The 18261-nt window shown below is 39.0% G+C and overlaps 1 protein-coding gene across 1 annotated transcript in view; it reads right to left on the minus strand.

The window, feature by feature from the left end:
* Positions 1-18261, minus strand: part of Cntnap5 (contactin associated protein family member 5) — a 951234-nt gene that overhangs the window by 505020 nt on the left and 427953 nt on the right. The gene's annotated exons all lie outside the window — the stretch shown is intronic.

The following is an 18261-nucleotide window of genomic DNA, read 5'->3' on the forward strand; positions in this document are numbered from 1 at the left end:
ATAACTTCCACATCTACACCACAGTATGTGCTCATTCCCAAATACATATCACACATATGTGCACATTTATATAGACATACACATTCACACAGATGCACACTAATATATACAAACACACACATAAACACTCACTGTATTTTTTAAATTAAATATGAAATTGAGGGGTAGGTTTCTTTTTAATTTTTTCTACTTTTAAAAAATTTATTCATTTTACATGCCAATTGTAGCCCTCTCCCTCATCTCCTCTCAGTCTTACCCACCCACCCTCCCTCCATCCCTCCCTCCCTACATCTCTCACCCCTTTCCCCTCCACTAGTTCTTAGAAACAACCTTGGTAATACTTTCTGGTTCTAAACTCTAAGCTGCTAATCACAGACACAGGCAGAAGCACACCAATTCCTTGTGCTAGGGCACACCAGAGAAGTTCCCCACCCCCTCCAAGGGGAGGTAGAGTTTCAGGACTTTATCAAATCAGGGGAAGTATTTCTGAGCGTGAAAGGTATTGCCAGTAGGCAGATGTCAGGAAGAGAGTACACACAAGGCAGCTCTTGAGACTGTAAAGATCAGCTGTTTCTAAGCCCAACCTTATAGAACATCAGTATTTGATGCCCGGGACACAGGTCAGAAGTATAGGATATAAAACCTCATTGCAAAACCTCAGTTCATATGTAAGAAATAAAAGCTTGTGGCTCCTTTTCAAAATAAAAATACCTTGGGTCATCTTAGGTCCAGATATGGATGGACACTAAACACCTGGAGCCCCTAAGCTAATGATTTCCACTCAAATTCTATTAGCCTGACCACTCTGGCTACTCAAAGTTACTAACAGCCAAGGTTGTCTAGGAGCAGTTAGTCTGATAATCTCTAAAACAAATGACATGTAAACCACAGAGATGAACTCATGTACAGTATAGTTGAGAAAAATTTAACATAAGTGTCAGAGGCCTAGACACTATGTGAGATTGTATACCCCTGATTAATCTGCCACTGAGAAAAAGATGGATGCAAGGAAAGATCTTGTGTCCTTTCTAAAAATTGCTCTCTGCTTTCAGTCAGCTTGCCTGTAATTCTGAGCTAACAATATGTTTGCAAATCAATAAGAAGAAGGGTTCTGCTTTCCTTACACCCAGTCTCCAGTACTTTTTAAAAGTTATGGACATAATTTCTCACTGCAAGGACCAACATTTGGTATGGTAGGAGTTCCCTAGGAGACTTTGATGTTTGTGGATCTCCAAGGACCAATTTCTGTTATGTTCACCAGGTTAGCTGGTGCTCCACACCTGAGAGTACCTTACTTCACCCACAATGCCACTGACCTGGAACACAACTGTTAGGTTGTGTTATTGGAGTGAATACTCTTTCTCTCTTTCTGAAAATTGATTTTCACAGTCTTGTTATAGTAAACTGTATTTGATGCATTCTGTGGTTTCTTTCAGTGATGACTAATTGATAAAATTTCCAGGCTATGATGGATAGGCTAATTTCGGTCCTCAGAATCCTCCAGTAAGGGTAGATTATCACCTCCACACTTGCCTTCCAGGTAAAGGCAAATCCTTTCCAGACACCTTTCTTCCCAGAGGAGCTTCAGAATGCTGATTAGGGTTGAGTTCTTTCTAGGCCCAGAACTGCTGACCCAGCTGTCAATCTTATTTTCTGAGAAAGATAGACTTCTTGAGGCAAATTCTGGCATGTTTGATGGGTTTTGGAAGCCTGTCAACAAATCAGCTAAAAATGGCTTTCTCTGACTAAAACAGTCCAAGCTTGAATTCCCAAGTGAGCTGAAGCACAACTTTGGTGAGGGCCTGAGAGGAGGGGGTTTGAGTCTCAGAATCAGAAAGCTGAAGGACATAGCTGACAGAAGAAAATACTGACCGTCCCTGAGACAATTAGTCTTACTTGGACTCTTCAGCTACTCAAAATAAACAAGAATTTCAAAACAAACACATTTTGAAGCTTTTCTCATGATTCAGTGTATGAAAATAAAAATCATCTTTAGATTATCGACTTACACTGAAAACCTGAGTGAGGTTTCCACAGTAAGCCTGAGTTTTCATCAACCTCCCTCTCTGACTTTTCCAGGATTTATCAGCAACTGTAATTACATCAGATGAACCCTCAGCAAAATGGGCGCTTCCAAGGAATCTGTCAAAGATTAAGGATAGCTTTTCTAACAAAATTTTGGGAATTCCTGTTTTTTGATGAACAGGTGAACAAAATAGAAAAATGATCAAGACATTTAAATAGAAAACTTCAAAGAAATCTCAGCCAGAAATCTGCATTCCAGTCCTAACCCAAGTACCTCTGCTTTGCGCATTTTACAGACAGGTATTCATGCATCTATCCATCTATCCACTCACGCTCCAACATAACTTTCCATTCATTCTCATTCCATTTCTCCCTCCTTCCTTCCATCCCTCCCCCTCCCTTCATTACTTCCTTCATATTTCTTTCTCTTTTATTCTTAAACAGATTGTCCAGTAGACCAGATTGACCTCAAACTTGCTACATAGCAGAGGACATCCCTGAACTTCTTATCCTCTGGCTTCAACCTTCTGAGTGCAGGGACGCCAAGAACACTACAGCAAGGAGTTATCTATGTTTCCAATAGAATAACATGCCCCATTGGCCTTCACATTTCTGTCCCCAACAGCCTGTGCCATCACACTCAGCATATTTTATGCTATTGTTCCACCAAAAACAGGTACTACATATCCAACATGGTTCCTCATGCTTGCAGTGCAAACACTTCATCAATTAAATCATATCCTTAGTTCCTTGTTGGGAATATTCTGAATTCATTTCATTTCATTCTTTCCTTGATGTAATTAATACAAAGATGATGGGTCAAGTCATTTGGGGAGTCACACACAATTGTGGACATAAATACATCACAATGATGAAATGGTATGTAATAAATGGAAATGTTGCTATTCTTCCTACAATTCATTACTCTAACAGAGCCTTGTGTGAGTAAAATAATAATAAGTATATAACTAAGCAGAGACAAGAAGAATGTAGTAGGACATTTTGAGGCAAACTGGAAGACAAGACTTCAAAGGAAAAGAACAACATGAGTAGTCATGAGAGTGGGCACTCTCTTAGGATTCTACAAAAGTTTCATTAAGGGGGAAATTTTTCATAAATATTTTTCACAAGTCACCAAAAGAAAGGGGATGCTTGTAGCTAAGGCTGAAAAATAGGAAAGCAGTCCTTGTGGAAAAGACATCATTGAATTTTTAGCAGTGTCTCTGGTTTATTCCATTTTCAGTGTTCTACTCAGATGTAACATATAGATGCTTGACGAAGGCCATTTGCTTGAGTCTCAGCAACAGAAAGCTGCTAGTTTTCCCTTTGTGACAGTATATATGGCTTTCCATGAAAACATTTGTTATGAGCCTGGGGAGAAGGTGTGCTCAATAAAGTGCTAGCTAGAATGTATGAGGACCTGAGTTGAACTCTTCCATTTCCATCTAAAAAGCCAGTGGCAGGACTAGAGGCGATTCAACAAATACAAAGCTCTGCTGCCCATTTGAAGCCACATTGAAAAAATAATAAAAGAGAGTGTAGCCATTTGCATGACTGTTATTATAATCTTGTGGAGGTCAAAGATAAGAGGAGCATGAAGGATGGCTTGAAGCCATTCTTGTGCCATGCTCAGTAAGAGACCTTCTCTAAGTAAACCGAGACAGTGATAGAACAGGATGCTTGATGTTCTTCTCTGGACTCCACAATCATAAGAGAGTATGTACCACCACACAGATCTACCACATAGATACACTACACTACTTACACACTCAGACAAAAACACACAGATACACAGACACACATACACACACACACACACACACACACACTCAGACACACACAAATGAAAAAGCAAGGTGGTCTTATGTAGTCTGTAATCTCAGAGCTGTAGCAGTGAAGGAGGGAATATCCAGGGACTTGTTGGCCAGCCACCAAGTGAATTCACCGAGTTTCAGTTTAATTGAAAGACATGTTTCAATAAAAATAAAATGTCTACCCTGGTCTACACACACAGATGCATACGTGTGTGCACCTGCATGCACACACACCCCATACATACACAGAGCACACACACACAAAATTTCCATGATTCCATGCTTTGAATATATCTTATGGTCTTCTCCATGGCTCTGCCTGAGTGCTTAGTGTTGTACACATTGTCAGGGGGAGCAATATATAAATCCCTGTAGTGACCACTTCCAGAGGGACTGAAGATAAACTATGCTGTCAGGCAAGGCCCTGGCCTCTGTGATTAAACTGAATTCAGAGTGGCTGATCCAACTATGATGGCAGGTTAATTTTAAATCACCCTAGTTAGGATAAGGCAAGAAGAACTTCAGAGTCATGTAAGCAGCTCATTCACAAGGCACTCATACATCAGGACAGACTATGTTCTATGGATATTCTGCCTCGCTCCAGGTTTACGTACACAGGCATGTTTCCTTCAACCTCCACAGTTAAAAACAATCCTTGTTTTTCTTTTTTGGTGTATGTATATATGTGTGTGGGGGGTGGGATGGGTATGTGGGTGTGTGTGGTGGTGTGAGTGGTAGTTGTGTGGTATGTGTGTGTGTTCATGTGTGTACATGTTTGTGTTCATTCAAGGGTTACCTGTATATCCTTGAATGTTGCTCATCAGGTTCTATGCACCTTGACATTTTGAGATAAGGTCTCTCCCTAGATTATAATTCACCAAGGAGACTAGTATATAGTCTGACTTGACCTCACAACCTATGGAATTACACATGTGGAAAAAGCTGCTTACAATTTTTCTAAACATAGGTACTGGGGATGAAATTCAGGCCCTGTTTACCAGGAAACGCTTATTGACTGGGGTCTTTCTCATTCATGGACATTCCTATAACAGCATCCTATAGCTTCTGATATGGCACATTTCCACAGAACATGGGTTGTCTCCTGCATCACTAGAGCCCAAAGACATCAATGAAGGACAATTGACTACCATACACCAATTGTTGAAAAGCATTCAAATTCTCGATCAAGTAGAACCATGTAGAGAGGTCATGGGTTAAGTCAGAAGTCCTTGGTGCTTCTGGGTACTGTACTTCTGTTAGCTACAGATGTGCACATTTATCTCCTCAGTTTTCAGTCACTTCAAAGAATATGACCCCTGAATCAGTCTTCTGGACTTCTGTATTCTCATCTTCTCAGTGAAGGAATCACAAGGGTCTGGTGAGATTGTCCAGCTCTGGATACTAAGAGCCAGATTTACAAAGTGGGATCTGGGACCTTCACATCTCAGATCTGGCTACTACCATCATGTCCTTCACACCTCCAAGGCTGGCCTGGCTGTGCAAGAGGCCTCCCATCATTCCCACACTAGGACTAGACTGATCTTAGCACCCCAAAGATAAAATATAAAACTTCTGTGACTATTATGCTTGTAACAAATAACTATGGATGATAGGAAAAACTGCAAAGAAAGCAGCTAAAGCAGAGATCATAAGGGATTCATTTAGAGAAAGAGAGCATGACTTTGGCTCAGAAGGTGATGAATTTTGGATACTATTACTTGGCAGTAATTAACCAGATAGGAACAAGGTCTTGTGTAGAGGGAAGAACCTGGGTTATAAAAAGAGGATTATAATTCTTAATGAGTCTGGGGAGCCTAGAAGATCATTATGCTTTATCAGAATTTATAATGCTTTTTAAATTAATTAGTTTCCCATACATAAAGACATTCAGATGGAAATCCCAGAGAAAATTTAATGTAGCTCAAATTCTCCAGATGGCTTGGTGGAATGTATCAAAATCCTTTAGGACCAGAAATGTAAAATCCAAAGCATATTCTTCTAAGGTACCAAAAAGATGTGTACCTCAATAAAAAAGAAGAAAGAATGAGAAAAATATGACCTAAATACCTGAGTAACAGAGATTATTTAAGGACTAGTCACATGCAAAACACCACTTCAAGAAATTGCAGGTATAAAGATTACCCAAAAACATAAAAGGAATTAGTGATAAAGGCAGGTTACAATCTTTGGTGTTTTAAGCCCAGTCCATGTGTTGAATATGGGCATATATGATATTTGAACATTTTCAAGGAGGCAATAAAGACAGTCCAATTGGTAACATAATTGCCACACATGTATGTAGATCTGAGTTCAATTCCAAGATCCTGTCTAAAAAGACATGAATTGTGGCAAATGCCTATCATCCTCAGGGGTTGGTGGACATACAGCCTATCCTAATTTTTTAGTGCTCACTTATTTACTGTGTGGGAGAGTAATGTGGACCAGAGGACAACATTTGGGAGTTGAATCTCTCCTTCCACCATGTGTTCCAAGGGATCCATCTAAAAGAAGTCATCAGGCTTTGTACCACTGAGCTATCTTCTGGCCCTTGTTGAAAATTCTTATTATCTACAATTACTTATAGAAATTACAGTGCAAAACTAAGAAAGAATTAACTACAAAAAGTAGTTAAATAAGAAATGTGGATTGAGACACTGGGCTTAAATTATAGCTCTTTATCAAAACTACCAACAGAATATATATATATATATTGCCAGAGTAGGTATTTTTTGTGTTGTTTTTATTTTGAGATAGGGACTCTGGCCTATGTTGGTTTTGAACCAGCTATGTTGCTGAGGTTGACCTTGAACTTCTGATCACTCAGCCTCCATATCCTGAGTGTGTTCTAAGATTACAGGTATTCATGCTCTGAAAAGTTTATACAGTGCTAGTGACTGAGGCTGGGCTTTGTGCATGCTAGATAGGCATTCTTCTAAAAAGAGCTATACCCCAGGGACTTATTTAGAGAACAAGTGATTCTTATACAGAATTAAATACGAAGATGCAGGAGAGGCACACAGAAGTAGAGATGTACATAGGAGCTGTTGCTCCTGGCAACAATTCTACTTTGTCCCTGGAGACTCTTAAATGTGTGTGCTTGAAATTTTCAGGTTACTGGTTTTGACTTTGGGAGTGAAAAACTAACCTGGGTGTCAGAAGATTGATTGTGATCTTTTTTTGTCCAAGAAAATGTTTTATGCCACATGATTGAATACTTCCAGATATAAATGCAGGGCCACAAGGGAACATGAAAGTAAACTTTGTTCAGGCCACACCTTGACAAAGCAGCTTATGGGCTCATTGTTACTTTAGCGACACTGTCCCATAAATGTTCAATTACTGAGAGCAGAGGGAGCCCTGGGACACAGAAGTAGCTTCAGGCTTGAATTTCTTTTTACCAGCTCCTCTCTGGCCTGGCACTTTTGGGACAAAGTGAGTAAACAAGCATAGGTGAGTTTGGTGTGGGCAACAACACACATTAGCTGCTATTCCAAGAAGGACTGAGGGACACACTACTAAGCACCTTTGGACTTGGCTCTATCTCTACCTGCTCACCACCATTCTGGCCTACAGTTGGCTGGCACGGCCAACAAATCAGCAGAGGAGGCATGTGGGACACCCAAACATCTTTGAACTTGGATTCCTCCCCACTCGCTCCTCACTAGCATGACTCATTTGGGTCACAGTGAACAGGAAGAGGTGTGTCATGTGCTGGCCACAATCCACATTGTCCACCATACCAAGGTGGCCTGAAGGGTACCTGAGCAGCTTTTGGCATGGTGTTGTGCTTTTCCAGGTGACATTTCTCCTGCCAGCTGATCAAACTGTGACACAGGCAGTGAAGCCAGCAGAGCCAGGAACAGCCTCCAACACCCATTGCCCACCATGCTGAGGAGGCCGTAAGAGAGTCTAGGCAAACAGCATTTGTTTTGGAGCTCTTTTCATCTATTCCCGATCTGTCTGGCCCACCAGGGACACAGAAAGCAACCTCATTAAAGGAATCTCCAAGACTGCTAACACCAGAGAGAACAAAATGATGGGATGCCAGTACAAGAACATAGGCAGAAAAACTCAGAAACCAGTGATTCTACCATATCAATCCCTGAAGATACTAACACTAAGAAAGAAAAAGAAGATGCAAAAACAAGGTATTCCAAGACAAAACCAAGTTTACACAGTATCTTGCCACAATTCCAGGCCTACAGATGTTACTAGAAGAAAAACTACAAACCAAGGAGGCTGAAAACACCCAGGAAAACACAGGAAATAAATAAACCCACATCCAAAAAAAAAAACAAAAGAAAGGAAACACCCAAGCACTCTCCAATCACCAACATTAAGAAAATGGGAACTAACAACAACTTGTCATTAATATCTCTCAATATCAATGACCTCAACTCCCCAGTAATAGCCACAGGCTAAAAGAATGGAAGCAAAAACAGGACCCAGCATTTTACTCCATAAAAGGAACACACCTCAATAGTAAAGATACACATTACTTTGGAGTAAAGGGCTAGAAAAATTTATTTCAAACAAACAGACCCATGAACCAAGCTGGAGTAGCCATTCTAGTACCTAATAAAATAGATTAAACTAATGAAAAGAGAAGAACATGTCATACTCATGAAAGAAAAAAATACGGAACATCTATGCCCCAAATGCAGGAGCACCCATATTTGTAAAAGAAACATTACTAAAGCTTAACTCACACATTTAACTCCACTGATTAATAATGAGAGACTTCCACACCCTACTCTCACCAACAGACAGATCATAAAGACAGAAAATAAATGGAGAAATGAGGAAACTAATAGATATCTTGAGTCAAATGTACGTAACAGTTATCTACAGAACATTTCACCAAAATTCAGAAGATTATGCCTTCTTCTCAGCATCTCATGGAATGTTCTCCAAAATTTACCATATACATGGTCATCAAGCAAAGATCAACTGATAAAAGAAGATTGAAAATGACCCCTTGCATCTTATCGGACCACCACAGATTAATGCCAGAATTCAACAACAACAGAAAAAACAGAAAGCCTACAAACTCATGGAAACTAAACAACTCTCTACTCCATTAACTCACTATTAGGGCCAAAAAAAAAAAAAAAAAAAAAAAAAAAAAAAAAAGAAGTTAAAGACTTCCTATAGTTCAATTAAAATGAAGGTACAACATACTCAGACTTATGGGAAACAATGAAACCAGTGCTAAGCGGAAAGTTCATAGCATTAAGTGCCTTCATAATAGTATTGGAGAGATATAATACTAGCAACTCAACAGAATACTTGAAAGCTCTAGAACAAAGAAAGGAGACACATCCAAAAGAAGTATATCTCTGGATATCATCAAACTCAGAGTAGAAATCAACAAAGTAGAAACAAAGAGAACAATTCTAAGAATCAACAAAACCAAGAGCTGGTTCCTTGAGAAAATTAACGAAATAGACAAACCCTTAGCCAAGCTAACGAAAAGGAAAAGGGAATGTATTCAAATCAACAAAATCAGAAATGAAAGGGGAGAAATAATGACAGATACTGAGGAAATTCAAAAATTCAATGGGTCTTACTTCAAAAGCCAATATGACACAAAGTTTGAAAATCTGTATGAAATGGACAATTTTATTTATAGAAACCAATGACCAAAATTGAATCAAGATCAGATAAACACGTTAAATAGTCCTATTTCTCCTACAGAATTAGAAGCAATCATTAAAAAATCTCCCAACTAAATAAAGCCCAGGGCCAGATGTTTTTGAACCGGATATCTATGTGTAGGAAAATGCAAATCCACCTATACCCATCACCCTACATAAAACCAAAGTCCAAGTGGATTAGAGACTTAAACATAAAACCAGGCACAGTAAATCTGTTAGAAGAAAAAATGGAGAAGAGACTTATTATCATTGTCATAGGAGATAGACTCCTGAACAGACTGCCAACAGATAAGGCTCTAAGAATCAACAATTAATAAAAGGCACCTTATGAAACTTAAAAGCTTCTGAAAAGCAAAGGACACTGTTAGCAGAACAAAACAGCAGCCTGAAGATTGGGAAAAGATATTCACCAACTCTACATCTGAAGGAGGGGTAATATCCAAACTATATAAAGAACTCAAGAAACTAAATACCACTAAACTAAATAATACAATAAAAAGGGGAGACAGAACTAAACAGAGAATTCTCAACACAGGAATATTGAGTGGCCCAGAAACAGTTAAAGAAATGGTCTATGTTGCTGGTGATCAGGGAAATAGAAATCAAAACGAGACTGTGATTCCATCTTATACCCATCAGAATAGCTAGAATCAAAAATTCAGGTGAGAGCACATTGTAGAGGATGTGAAGAAAGGGTAACATTCTCTATTGCTGGTGGGAATGCAAACATATACAACCACTTTGAAAATCATTCTGTCACTCTCTCAAAAAGTTTAGAATAGTGCTACCTCAAGACCCAAAAATCACTCATGGGCGTATACCCGAAAGATGCTCCACCATACAACAAGGACATTTGCTGAACTATGTTCATAGCAGTTTTCTTTGTAAGAGCTAGAATCTGGAAACAACATAGATGTCACTCAACTGAAGAATAGATAAAGAAACAATGGTACATTTGCACAATAGAAAACTACTCAGCTATTAAAACCAAGGAAAGCTTGAAAGTTACAGTCAAATCCATGGAAATAGAAGAGATCACCCTGAGTGAGGTAAGCCAGACGCAGAAAGACAAGCATGGTATATGCTCACTTATAAGTGGATATTAGCCACAAAATAAAGGATAACCACACTACAATACAGAGACTTAATGAAGCTAAATAACAAGGAGGACCCTAGGGAGAATATTTACTCATTCAGCAGGGCAAATACAATAGACACTATAAGCACTTGAAGAGATGGAAAAGGAGGGAAGCATACCATAAAGGTCCTCTGAAATACTGCACACAGCAGGGGATTGAAACATATGCTGAGACTCAAAGCCAAACTTTGGGGTGGAGCCCAGGAAGTCATATGGAAGATTTGGGGGATAGCAGGACTTAGAGGAGACATGAGCTCCATAAGGAAACTAATGGAGCTAACAAATCTGGAAATGGATTGGGTGTTCTGCAGAGACTGCTGCATTAACCAAGGACAACGCACTGAGAGGGCGTAGACCCTCTCCTCAGATGTAGTAAATAAGTAGCACAGTTTACTTGTGGGTCCCATAATAAGGGGAAGAGGGCTACTTCTGACATGGACTCTGTTGCCCACTCTTGGATCATTTCCCCATGGTGGGTCACCTTGACATGCCACAGAGTCAGAGGATACAGGCAGTCCTGATGAGACTTGATATGCTGAGGTCAGATGATAGGGGAGGAGGAACCACCATTTTGAGTATTAGGGAGTGGTGGCGTGGGGATGATGGAGGGAAGTGGGACTGGGAGGTCATAAGGGAGGGGGGTTACAATCGGGATGTAAGATGAACAAAATTTTTTTAAAGTTCAATTACTATTGAATGAAATTGCCTTATCTGTGCAGAGTACTGGGGATTTAAGAAGATACATTTCTTGAATATATGGAGTTTTTAACTTGATGGGTAATACAGGCAATTTTTAAGGAAATATGCCCATAAATGATTAAACAGTCATATTAAAACAGATGAATAGATGATAAGCAATAAGTGATAGGTAAATAACTAGATAAATATGATAAATAATAGAAGAATAGATAATAGATAGAAAGACAGATGATGTTCTCTCCATCTGTTCCAATATATTGTTTTAATTAGAAACTTCACCAAAGAGCACAGTTGGTTCTGCTAGGAACACTCTCTCTTAGGAATTGTAGCCTCAATGTAGTACCCCAGTCAATTTCTGCTAAAAATTTTATATGCCCAATCTGACAATGTTTTGCTATATAAATATTTATCTATCTAAATACTGTCTGTCTGTCTACTTGTTATTATTATTTTTTTATTTTAGCTAATATATACTTAAGAAGCCCATTCATCCTAACCAAAAGTATGACTGCAATACCTGATTTTCTGGAGAGCTGGAGAGATTCTGGAGAGAATAAACATGAATTTCTCAACTGCTTGGTCCTATCAGTCTGAGATGGGACTACAGGCATGAACCATCATGTTGGGTTAAAGGGGTACTGGGACTCAAACTCTATTCTAGGTAAGCAGCCTACCAACTGATACTAATAAAGTTCTGCCAATTTCTATCAATATACTCTGGTAGAATTTGAGATTTATTGTTCCACAGGAACAAAAACAATCTTCTTAAAATACTGAAATGTCTTCATTAACAAGAAGTAATTTCATAAGAATCAACCTGGCTAAGCTGAGACAATGACATTGGCCAAAACATGTACCTACCCACCCAGAAAATAAGCAGTTTTAAGAGCAGACACTTAGTAGTGAATGTCCATTATGTTATCACCTTTAAATTACCTGTGGGATCAGGGAACTGGCAAGAAAGATAGGTATCAACTTAGCATCAACAGTTATGAATCTGGTTTGTGGTACCATGCAGCAAATGAAGTCATATCTATAAATCAAACATTAATAAGAGATATACAGGAAGTAGGGCAGAGAGTTGTAAGAAGCATTTAGAGTACACACCATTGATAATGTCAAAGGTAAACTGAGAATCATGCTGACATAGAGCTAGAGGAAATATTGTTATGTTTCCAAGCACTTGCACAGGTCTTAGGGTAAGGAACAGTTAAGAGACTATGAGATCTATTGAGCCAAAGCACAAAAAAAATGATAATCAGGAAATGAAGAGAAGGATAGAAATGGGAGAGAACAGCAGAGGAGGGATGAGGGGATAAGGTAGAGAGGAACAGGGGAGGGAAGGGAGTTATTGTAGGAATGTTTGCTGGAAATATTAATTGCAAAGTCTCCATTGTATTAGTGAATCAGGCAGGCAGAGGAATAAGAGATTCTTTTTGTTTTTTAGAGATGCGTTTTGTATCTATGAATCTTAGGGGTGGTGTGAGGAGGATGAGAGTAGATGTGATTGATGTCCCACAGCTGAACACAGAGGCTATCCCTCACAAAGTGGCAGATGTGGATCCAGGGTGCTTTCTAGAGTAAATATCTGGGAGACCTACTTTTAATTGTGAATGAGTTAGTAGGCAACATATTAGAGGGAGTAAATATGCTAAACATCTTTTAAATATCATATACCAAGAGGCAGGGTGTAGGTGCCATTGACTAAGACAGAAGTGATATGGAGTAGCAGATTTAGGGCCCTTGGTAGCGAAGATATTTTGTTAAACTGGAGTCATTAATACAGTTTCATGTGGAAATAGAAAGTAAGTGACTGGGTATTAATATTTCCACAAGCCAGGCTGGTAGACAGAGATGTGAAATTGATAAGGAAGTAGGAGATTTTCAGTCTCTGGACTCTGTAGCAACCAGAGCTATAGACAGAAAAGATAAGAGACCTGAAATTAAGTCTTGAGGGAAGGGGCCAGAAAAGATGAAACAATGGCTTTGCTTGCTTTTAAAAAGCATTTTAAAAGACCCCTACTCCCAAGGCGTAGGGAACAACCTGGAATAGGTAGCAGAAAGTAAAAACTGGAGGTTTGTGAGGATGCAATGAAATGCTGTCTTTTGATTCTGTTTCTTAGTAGCTCATTATAGAGTCGAAGCTGGCTTCAAATTTAAACTCCTGATAATCCTTCTTAGTTATCTCCTGAGTGCTGAGATTACAGGCATGTGCTACAACAGTGGACTCAAATATTCTCTCTCTCTCTCTCTCCCTCTCTCTCTCTCTCTCTCTCTCTCTCTCTCTCTCTCTCTGTGTGTGTGTGTGTGTGTATGTGTGTATGTGTGTGTGTGTTGTAAGCACACACATACTTTGTCTACTTTTGGAACAGTAGAGAAAGTTATTAATATTGGGTATATTCTTCTATAACAATTATCCTTATTTTATGAGACATGGTGTGTCAGTAAACCTGCAGCTCTCTTATTTGGCCAGAGTATTTGGCCAGGTAATATCAGAGACCCACCTGAATCTGCATCTTCAGCATTGGAGTCACAGGCACATGATGCCAAGCCCAACTCTTTTTTTTTTAATTAAACATTTGTTAAAGAAAAATCACAATAGTTCACCATGTACACCAAGAAATGTTTTTATTTACTAAAGTATCTCTCGATGCTCAAAGATACTTCTTAAAATAAACCAAACAGTGGTTTGAAATAATGACTATGGAAGTTATTTGTCTATGTGGAAGCCATTGGCAAATCCAGAAGATGATAATTTCTGTAGAGCATTCTGCACAGGTTAAGATGCCCTCAAAGAAACAGAATAGAGTACTTATACAACCATTAGGAGAATTGAGACAGTGAATTTAACATAGCAGACTATCCACTGATTGGCTTGAAACTGCCAGGGGCTGATGGTGTTCTCCGAATATAGAATGCCTTCTCCATCAGGACACTTCACTTCTGCTCTTGAATCCTCCCATTGTTTGAATCAAACTCACCCAGACTATGGTGCAGTGTCTCTTTTACTAAAAATTCACCTGGTTACAGAGCTGGGGCCATAGTTCACAAACGAACAGCAATGGCTGCTTTCCCAGAGGACCCAGGTTTAATTCTCAGTGCCTACATTGTGGATCAAAACTCGTCCAATGTCCCTCTGGAATCCTTATGCATGGCATTTATGTGGTGTGTAGATATATGTGGAGATGGAAAACTCATACACATGAAATTAAAATTAAAAGTTAAAGGTAAATAAACAAAGTCAACTAGTTACGTACCTAACTTAAACAACATCTCAGCAACACTTATAACAACATGTGGTTGTTACATGTTGGGACTACAGTCATGCAAGTTGACACATCCAACTAACCTTCAGAAGTTTAACGACTGGTGAATTCCTACGTAAAGAGAGACAGTCAGAGAGAGAAACTAAAGATTTTTAGAAAAAGCATTGTGTAGAAAGCAAGGGATAAAAAGGAGGAAGAACCTAAAAAGGGCCAAAGGATCTTTGAATAAGTCTGTTGGATACATATAGGGTGGGATTTTGTTAAGGGGAGCAGTTCAGGGACAAAGGGGAAACAGATGTGGCAAACTGATGTGCCAATGATGACTAATCTTGATTGTGACCTTGACATGCATGGGCAGAGTAGCCTTCATGAAATCCGCCTGTAGACATGTTCATGGGGGCATTTTCTTAATGGAAAACTTATGAAAGAGTATTCCTCCCACTACGGGCAGTTGGTTTTGGGTTGTATAAGAAAGACAGGTGAATATGATCCAGGGAGTAAATTAGAAATTCCTGCATAGATGCTGCTTTAGTTCTTACTTCCAGGTTCCTGCCTTGAGCTTCTGCTTTAACTATCCTCCATGATATAAACTTATAAACCAAACAAACATTTTGCTGTCCTAAATAGATTCAGTCAGTGTTTTAGCATATCAGCATGGAAGCAAACTAGAACAGACTGGACTCAGAAGCAATAGAGGGGGCTTGGGCTTTTTGATTGTTCATTTGTTTTGTTTTATTTTTTACAAGGAGATGTGTAGGCAATGGGAAACCACTTCCAGCTATGGACACACAACTAGGAAGCTTATTCTGTCTTGAATAGTTCCTAAGGTGGCTGACACCCATTGCTGGCCACTTTTCTGAAGGAATTCCACTACCTAGGTAACTCAGCAGATATAGGAGTGCCTGCAATGGAGATAGATGGCCTGGGTTCCCTCAAATTCACTAGTATTTTGAATTAAAATAGAGTTTGGCTTTAGCAGATCTATGGTATCTTTCTAGTTCAGAAAAATGCACATATTTTCAGAGGATAGGGTGATTTATTGGCATAGATTATGAAAGGAGTCTATGATTGTATAACACTAAAATGCTGCTCAGAGATACCTTTTGACATAATGGCCAATAGGCTGGGGAGATAGCTGTGTGGATAAAGTTGTTTCCTTGCAAACCCAAGTGCATTAGTTTGATCTCCAGAAGCAACATGAGAAGGCTCAGTATTGTGGCCTGTGCTCTTAAGATCAGCACTGGGGAGAGAAAGACAAGCAGATTCCTGTGTTCACTGGCTGGCCAGCCTGGCCCACTTGCCAAGCAACAAGCCAGGAGCAGACGTTGTCTCACAAGAACAAAATGGTCAGTACCTATGAAGGAGAGCTGAAGTTGAACTTTGGCCTTCGTATACATACTCATACATGTATTGACAATCCTACGTAGACGCATGAACAAGGATTTACCCATACATGTATGCACATAAAGTAACAGTTGTGATATAAATAAAACCATGATCACTTAGTCTGTGCATACAGAGTACGTGAACAAAATGTATAAAAAGATAATGATGAGAAAAAAACATTCTCGGGGAAAACTAAAATATGGAGACATATGATAAACTAATAAAATTCTCTAGAATACAGCTAAAAATGACTTCTTTGTGGGTAAACAGGCTTGCTGCCAGGCTTTGTGACCTGATCTCAAACCTCGGGATCCACATGGTGAAATAAGAGAACAGACCCCTCAAAGGTCCTCTGATATTCACGCCATGATGTGTTTATGTACACACACACACACACACACACACACACACACACACACACACACACACACACAAAATGTAATTGAAATTATTAGATCCAAAGTGATGGCTTTATAAATGACATAAGTAATCTTTATCAGTCTTTTTCCATCATGAAAGTTTCTGAAATTAGTAAGCAAACATCAATAAAAGCCACAGAAGTCTCCTAGGAATGACAAAAGGTCATCACTAAGGGATGAGGTATTAAAGGATATTAAAGGCCAGAGACTTGCAGGTGACAAAGTTTGTTTTTGGATATTCTGTTGTCATTTGTTTTCTAAATCATACTTTTTCTAAAAGTTTGTGTACACTATAAATACAGTCATTGCTCCAGCAAATCTCTTGCCTTCAGGATTTCATTTCTCTGACAGGTACACCCTAGCCTGTAGTTTACCTGAGGAGCCATTTATATTTCATACTTTTTGTGTTTTCATTCCCAGAAATGTTAATCCAGGACATATGACATTATGGAAGCAAATACTTCTGAGAGAATAGATCTTTTGAAATAGCTTTTATTACCAGCACATATGAGTGTGTCACATACAAGGTCCTTCTATGACCCAAAGCAGTAACTCACAGAACTGATGAGATAACTTTAGTTGCCAATAAGAAAGCAAGGAATCATCTGTGAAGGGAGTGTCAGTAAGGAAATTGTCTATATTAGACTGGCTTGTGGCCATATCTGTGGGAAGACACATCCTCTCTTCATGGCACCACTGCCTGAGCAGGGCTATCTGTACTGATAGGAGTGATGGAACAAGTTGAGTCCTATCATGTGACATGCATTCATCACTCTCTGCTCCTAACTGTGGATGTCATATGACTAGGCTCTTTGATTCTCTGCTACCTTGACTGTCTGGCAATGATGGAGTAGAGCCTGAGATTGTGAGCTGACCTAATTAACATCTTTCTCACACAAAATGCTTTTCATTGTATTGTATCTCAGTAATAGGAAACAGAGCTAAGATAACGTTGGCTTTTAAAGGTGTGTTGATTAGATGTATCAAGACTTAGATGTCACTGGATATTGTTATAAAATCAGCAGGTGAAGGCCATAAATTAAAAGAAGGAAACTGATTCAGAATGCCACAGTTTGCATGTTCACCATCATGCCTATTGGACAAAATCTTTATAAGACTCATTCCTCCATAACAGTGATTTTCAGTCTATGGGTCATGACCTTTTTTGAGGGTAGGTTAAAGAATTCTTTCACAAAGGTAACATATCAGATATTTAAATTATAATTCATAGTGGTAGCAACATTACACTTATAATAAAGCAAAAAATAATAATTTTATGCTAGGAATTCATTACAACATGAGGAACTGTATTAAATGCCTGTAGTGTTAGGAAGATTGGGAACCATGGTTCTACAACTATCTTCAGTTGTACTCATGTTTACAACCTTCTTTTATTCAAGATTTATCCCTACTTCAAATTCACTACGAACATTCTCAGTATAACACCTGGACACCATGATTGCAGAAGAAGAGAATTCCATTCATGACCCTGGGGAAAAACTTCCTCTTCTTCCAGAACATGAAGAAGGAGACCATGTTCCTGTTTGGGTCTTAAGAAAAAGAAGAGCTTCACAATACTTCTAGGAAAAAGCTGAGGATAGCCATTTCAGATTGCAAATGGCAAAAGATTATCTAAGACCTAAGAGTTCTTAGCTTTGTATTTTTGTTTAGGTTTTATTGCTTTATTGCCTCTTCCCAATAGACAACTCTATGGAGTGGAGAACATTTCTACTTCTCAGCTGAGGTACACATTTTCATATATCTATTATTAAAAGTCAAGAATAAAATGAGATAACTACAGGCTGGGGAAATAGCTATGCTTCTAAAGTGCTCACTTTGCAAGCATGAAGACTTGAA

The sequence above is a fragment of the Acomys russatus genome, chromosome 6 (genome assembly GCF_903995435.1).
Source record: "Acomys russatus chromosome 6, mAcoRus1.1, whole genome shotgun sequence".
Taxonomy (NCBI): Eukaryota; Metazoa; Chordata; class Mammalia; order Rodentia; family Muridae; genus Acomys; species Acomys russatus.